This window comes from Abramis brama (assembly GCF_963993115.1).
Source record: "Abramis brama genome assembly, chromosome: 13".
NCBI classification, from domain to species: Eukaryota; Metazoa; Chordata; class Actinopteri; order Cypriniformes; family Leuciscidae; genus Abramis; species Abramis brama.
Genome location: NC_139975.1, coordinates 11,945,054 through 11,952,640, shown reverse-complemented (window position 1 = coordinate 11,952,640; position 7,587 = coordinate 11,945,054). Strand labels below are relative to the sequence as shown.

Genomic DNA, 7,587 nt, shown 5'->3' with positions numbered 1-7,587 from the left:
GTGGCGGCTTCCTCTTGTATGGCACCCACTTTTCTCTCACTCATGCGTACCAGTTTCACGGCACTGCACTCGCATGTCCGCCCGCTTACATCTCTCAATGAAAATGAATTGTGACCTAGTGGGAACACAATTGTAACCACATTTCCCCCCCCATGCAGTTCCTGTACCTCTCACTTAAGGCACTATCTGTCAGAAACAGAATAGGGTTAGCCGTCTTCCCATGAAAAAGTAAAGACCAAATGAATCAAATCACAAAATAAAATGTGCCCCAGCTAATGTGCGTGCACTGATATACATGTGTTAAAAAAATAAATAAATAAAAAGATATATAACAATGTTATATATTTTGTTGACTTGTATACTTACATTATTTCAAATGGTTCCAAAAATGTTTAAATTCAGAGAAACCAGCTGTTTTAACCAGTGTAACGTCCAATGTCATTGTGTCGCCTGTCAATGACGTCATATCTTGTCAGTGTTCTTCTTGTCATGACGTCAGTGTTACTCTCGATTTATGGTTTTACTTCCGTAGACACCATGGAAACACCAAAGACGCTTTATATAATATGCGTTTTATTAGACAGGTGAGCAACTGTTTGGATACCTTTATTGACCGAAAACGAATCATTGTTAAATAGCTCAACAAGGTTAGTCTTGTTTGAATCTCTTTTTTTTTTATTTACCACGAGTAACATGTTTGTACCCGAAAAGTAAAGCAGGCAATACTGTTTTGTCAAGTGGCTAACATAGCATAATCAGAAAGAGCTGTAATACAGCATTTTCTCCACCATAAAATATTTTAAAATGAATTGCATGCCATTTAGCAACACATGTCATCCAGCTTTTATTAATATATTCTAATCTCAATCTATCTTATTGAAGTGTGCAACAAGTGTCACATACCATCCACCGAGCTAACGCAAAGAGTAACGTTATAACATAACGGTTTCACTTTATTTTGATGGCCCCTTTTACACATTCTGTTGACTATAAGTAACATTGCACCTACATGTCAAACTTTAATTAGTGTTAGTAGAGGATTAGTAGACTGGTAGGGTTAGGGTTAGAATAAGTTGACATGTAGTTGCATGGTTAATTATAGTCAGTAAAATGTCTGTTGGAGGACCATCACAATAAAGAGTTAGCCACACTGTAAACCCAGATTTTGATTCAACTCAAAGAGATTGAGTTCATATTACTTAAATGTGTCTAATTTATTTACATTACTTGTTAATTCTGATTAAGCTGAACTTTTTCTTGTCCTTTCTTATTGTAATTGAGTTTTTAAGTCCAATCAGTAGTTTCTACTCAAACAAACTGAGTTTGTATTACTTAAACATGTGTCATTTCTTTACATTAATTATGAATTCTGAGTAAACTGTACTTTTTAATGGCCTATCTTATTGTAATTATGTGTTTGAGCTCAAACAACTTAATATCACCAAGTTTTGCCTGTCCAACGGTATGTTCAGAGGGTCAAAAACAAAATACGAAATCGCGAATTATTTTCCAGATGGAGTCACGGGTAAGTTCGTGATTTCTGGACGTTATTGTTGTGTCCACTGTAACCATTTGTAAATTTACTGCTAATTTCCTACAGAATTGTAGTGTATTTCCATAATACAGCTAGTATTAGGCTGTATCTTTTACAGAACAGCTGTAAATATACAGCACATTTCTGTTTTCAACCCGATAAATTCGTAATACAGTATCATACTGAAAAGGTATTGCATTGTGGGATTGATTTCTTTCGCGCTCAATTCAGTTCAAATGTGATGCGAGCAGACACTACTACAGGCAAACTTGATTTGTCAGCGAGATTCATTCAACTGAACAGAATAATTATTCATGTTAGCCTATCAAGATAAACAGTGTCTGCGAATCTGTGAGCAATTTTTAAGATTTTGTGAGCTTCGGTTCGTGTTTCAAACAGTAACTTAGCTACCAGTTAGTTGCCTGAGGCGCAACAGAAAATGGACGACATTAACGTTACATGAAGATGGATGGAAGAATCATCTGAATTATCTAGCTGCGCCTGTGACGATAAGTGGGATTTAGAGTTTGAGAAGATGGGAAAATTGTTCAACTGAGTGATACGGTAAGCCAGTATATATATTTTTGCGTTCGCATTTCTACATTGTTTCCACGTATTTGGTTTGATTTTGCGAACGCGGTTTATACCGCGGCCTCGCAAGCATTCACTCTGTTCCACCTGTTTACCAAGTAACAGTTAACGTTAACTTCGACATTTCACATAGCCTAATAGGCAACATTTACCATATTTTTTACAGTCTATGCATTTACCATGTTATTTGCATGACACGCTTTTGATATATATATACATATATTTTTTTTCGTTTCAGGCTTTGCAATCTGATGACAATCCAGTGCTAATGTAAGTGCTAAACAAGTTATAGTCTATCTATGTGGTAAAAAAATAAATAAATAATGCTGTCAGTTATGTGATCGTGCTTTTGAATCGTTGTCAGAATTTTGCTAGCACAAGAAAATCCATGTTCCTAATGTTGTTTTCAAATGTAGTATTCCTGATTGCCATGCCATGGTCCTACAACTACTCCCACCATTCAAAGAGAAGTTAGACGGTGTTATCCTTAAAGCAGATAAGTAGAGATTATTCAACAAATCTCATTAATCTGTAATATGTTTTATGTTTTGGTTTTGTTGATCATGGCTGTGCTGTCCTTTTTAAAAATTGTTTCAGGAATTTGCAAAGCTGATGTCCAGCAATCTACATTTGCCAGAGAGTCCACACTTTATATTGCTTGGTATGTAAACATTGGGTAGTTTTAATCTAAAATGAAAAGCCATCATTTACTCACCCCACTGCAAAATATGTTTTTCTTAATTAGTGTTTTTTTCTTGTTTCCAGTCCAGATATCTAAAATTCTTACATGAAGAAGCATTTAATAGACAAGTAAAAATTGTCTTGTTTTCTGAAAGAATAAGTCAAAATTAAGTGAGTTTATGCTTAAAACAAGCAAAATAATATGCCAGTGCTTTTAACGTTCTAACCCTAATCAATTTTAATGTTTAGGTGAAAAATTTAATTCATAAAATTATGAATAGACAACTACATCGAACCACAGTGAAACTCACACTAGTTATTTTAATTATTAATATTATTTATTAATTATTTTTATTTTTTATTTTTTCAATTACAGGTCAATCTCTATGCGACCAGTGCTGGATATTACGTTTGGAAGGTCAAGGTGTGTGTGGAAAGGATCACAGCATCTTCATCACTGGCCTGGCAGCGCTGTTTGCCTCCTCCTATGAGTTCAGTTTGCAGTACAGGAAGAGGCAGCACCTTGAGTTTGTTCAGAGGTTAGTCATTGACATATTTGCCATTCATATAAATATTGGACTGAATTGTGACTTGTCTTGACAGTATTTATTAAGCTGACTACTGGTATAAACAATATGGCCATGGTTTCCATACTGGGCTTAGCTTAAGCCAGGTCTAGGCCTTAATAAAATTAGGATATTTAAGCAGCTTTTATAAAAATGTCTAATAAAAAAAAAACATTACTGGTGTGCATCTTGAGACAAAACAGTGGCAGTCACATTTTTTAAGATATGTCAGTGCAAGTTGTTTTCAGTTAAATGATTAGTGAAAATTCTGTCATTAATTACTAACCAATTCTTCCAAACCTGTAAGACCTTCATTCATCTTCAGAACACAAATTAAGATATTTTTGATGAAATCTGAGAGGTTTCTGAACCACCCATAGACAGCAACGTCTTTGCAACTTTCAAGGCCCAGAAAGGTAGTCAAAACATCGTTTAAATAATCTATGTAACTACAGTGGTGCAACCTTAATATTATGAAGCGATGAGAATATCTTTTGTGCACAAAAACAAAATAACGTCATTATTCAACAATCTCTACTCTTTCACGTCATTCTCCTACGCTGTTGACGTAGTGTAAACAGTGTCAAGTCACCTTCATTTATATAGTGCTTTTAACAATATAGATTGTTTCAAAGCAGCTTTACAGTGATAATAGGAAAGTACAGTAACATAGATTGTTTAGGCTTTACAGCAGCTCTTGAATAAATTTATTAGATAGACTATTTTTGACCGTCAAAATGCCGGCGTACACAGCTTCAGTGAGTTGTTCAAAATCTTTCTTTTTAGTAAACTCTGTACACAAACAATGTTCTCAATGCTGGAGTTCATGTGTAGAGCCCCTGGTGATACTTCCAGTAAAGTTTCATGTTGTGTCGAGCCTTCTTGGTTGTTTTAAAAATAGCTATTTTTAATGCTATAATAGTCGTGCCCCTAGCACTCACATTCAAAAGGCAATTTGACCGAAAACGAAAATACGGTCAAACTTAAAAGTGGCGTTTCCATCCTAATTATGCTTTTAAACGAAAGTTTGCCTCGGGTAGATTAACAAAAAGAGGTTGCATTTTGGCAAGAGTTACCCTTTAAAGCGTTCCGGCCCACTAATCTGCACAAAACGGATGTGTCTGGTGGCTCGAGAATGTAAACCCTGTTTTAGATTTCTAGGTGCAAGTCTTGGAAAAAAAGCCAGTGCAGCGCTTTGGGTTCTACGTCAGAACGTAGGCTTATTATTGGCCAACTCTGGTCGTGTGTGATGACCCAAGAGCTAGCCAATAGTGAGCCTACATTCTGATATAGAATCCATAAGCGCTGCACTGGCTTGCACTACGTCAACAGTGTAGGAGAATGACATGGAAAAGAAGAGATTATTCAACAATGTCGTTATTTTGGGGTTATTTTGCACACAAAAAGTATTCTCGTCACTTCATAATATTAAGGTTGAACCACTGTAGTTATATGTACTATTTACTGATGTTTTTACCACCTTTCTGGGCTTTGACAGTTGCAATGACATTGATGTCAATGGAGGGACAGAAACCTCCCAGATTTCATCAAAAATATCTTAATTTGTGTCCCGAAGATGAACGAAAGTCTTGAGGGTGAGTAATAATGACAGAATTTTCATTTTTGGGTGCAAACATGTTTAGTCTGGTAAATATCATGTTTAACATGATCATGTAGTCATGTATGCAATTCACATTGCAAGGCTTGCAATTAAAGTTAAATTATTTCTGTCACAAAGGTTTGGGCTGGATTCTGGCAATGTGTGCTCTACATAAACTGAGAGTCTATGACTGCCTTTCCACTGATACTCTGATGGGACCTGATGAGGGGATGATATTGTTAATGAGCTGGGTGATGAGTAGACAAAAGTTGTAGAATAAAACTTTAAATCTGGCAACCCTACTTTCAAAAGTTTAGTTAGTAGTATTTATTATGACAGTGCACATGTAAACAGACACATTGAGTTGATGTATTTTAACCAGGGCAGAAAAAATATCAGTTATTGATCACAACATCCAACATTGCTTTTTTTTTTCATGTTGTTCAGTTTTTTCCAAACAAATTAGTCGTTAAAACCGATATCTGGTTTTTATTTACACATCTTTTGTGCTGTCTATCTCTGTCAAAATATATAAACTCAGTCCATAATATTTCATTGTTTTTTTTCCTTTCTTTTCAGCCTTTTAGACGCTTTCTTCACATCAATCCTGAACGTGGATCAAAAACAAAGAAAGGACAAGTAACTTCAAAGAAAGCTGGCCAAGTTGTGCAAAAAAAGAACACCACAGAAAGCCTACAGGTTTCCTCACTTCTGCGAAAACTTGCAGACTTTGAATGGGATTTCCTTTGCACTTTTATGGACTTCAGAACAGAAACAGCAATTCACTGCCATTATAAAGCTTGGAAGAGCCAGGACATTTTTAATAGAACTCCAATTGTATTCGTCTGAAAGAAGAATGTCATATAGACCTAGGATGACTTGAGGGTGAGTAAATCATGGGCTAATTAAAATTTTTGGATGGACTATCCCTTTAATTAAGCGCTAAGTGTTACCTGTTTGTTGTTAAAGTGTTAAAATTGCATTTTATGTTTAAAAAAAATTCAGCCAACATGTTCACAGAAGGCAAATTTCTGATCTTTGCTTTTAACCAAAATAAATGTTTTAAAACCCAGAAAATGTTGTTTTCTTTTTCCTAGTATGGCTACTCTTATGAAACCTTAACATGTAATATTTTAATTATGTAATTATAAAAGCAGCATTCCCTGTAAAATACAATTTATTGCTGTATACAAGTTTAATATTGTAAAAGTATGTGGTATATACTGTATTTGGTAATTCCAGTGGAGTACTATAATGCTTTTTACTGTACTAGTGCTGTAAAAATACAGTATGTGGCTGGCAATGGCAAAATATTTTACATGGCTCTATTTATTGAAAGATATTTTGAGTTTCAGGAGCTAAAAGTTAAGTTGGGTACGTTAGAATATACAATTTAGTGGAATTGGTAATGGAGTAATGCTTACTTAACAAGCTGAGTTAAATAAATGGGTGGGGGATGATTGTTTAAACTAAGTATCTTCAGTTACTTTAACTCGGTTATAAGTACATTCAACTTAAATGTTCTATTCCATTCCATTATGGGCTTAAGTACATTGAACGTAGTCCATTTCACTTATTCAACTAATGCTTCATTACTTAAAAATTTTAAGGCAACGAGTTACCTTGGTTTTTTTAAGTAAATTCTACTTATCCGGGTTTACAGTGCAATATTAAGCAGACAGTTAACTAATACTCTAATGAGAGTTAGTTGACATTGCAAAGTTACTTATAGTCAACAGACTGTTCAAAAGGGACCATCAAAATAAAGTGTTACCAACATTACTTTCAACACGCTCAAACGTATTTTTAGTATGATTGTTTTTGACCTAAAACAGCGCTGTGCTACCCCACAATTTTAATTCGTCAAATAAAGTGACCTGTATGAGTAGTAATTCAGAACTAGTGGCTGTTTCATTAGAATGAAAAAAGATAATGCAAATTTAAGTGATCAAACGTTACTGTAACATAGTTCAAGTTTAGGGAAGAAGAATGCGAATGTAAAATATAACTATAATCGTAAGATATGCATTAACAACTAAACGAATAGAGCAACAGCGACCGACTGCGGTATATAAGCATAATAAAAACAGTACTGTAAAATGTCCCAGGCTCTCTTCCCCGCCCTGCTTCATACCACAGTAACATTAATAAAACTTTAATACTTATTAGCTCATCCATAATCATGATTTTTGCCTGAGTCCCGTCGGATTGCTTTCCAACGGTTGTGGAGGTGAAGACTACAACTCCCATGATTCCACGCTCATTCACACTCATCACAACCTTTGTTATTGTTTTGAATAAGCGACCTCTAGGCTAAACTTACATGATTTGCCTTTAACAAGCTGTATGGTGTTTTTGACATTTATATTTTTTTAGCTTTAATTCTTACTTTTAGTTAATTTTTTTATATTTTTGTTTTAATATTTGTTTTTGTTATGTATTTTTTTAACCTTATGTCAGATTTCACTTAGTGTGTAAGGGTCACTATTGCCCTTGTAAGCTGAAACAAAACTGTCATCATTTCTAAAAGTTAATATTTTCACCCCCATCATCTTCAAAACCTTCCTTTAACCAATAAGACAACAAAACACCATCTATAATCCAGAATGCAAATA

At 34.7% G+C, this 7,587-nt stretch overlaps 1 long non-coding RNA gene across 1 annotated transcript; it reads left to right on the top strand.

The window, feature by feature from the left end:
• The first annotated feature begins 1,156 nt into the window (after positions 1–1,156).
• LOC311095535 lies at positions 1,157–6,582 on the top strand. The gene is made up of 3 exons (XR_014608853.1): positions 1,157–2,786; positions 3,183–3,345; positions 5,552–6,582. It is a non-coding gene; the product is annotated as an uncharacterized lncRNA (long non-coding RNA).
• Positions 6,583–7,587: the final 1,005 nt, after the last annotated feature.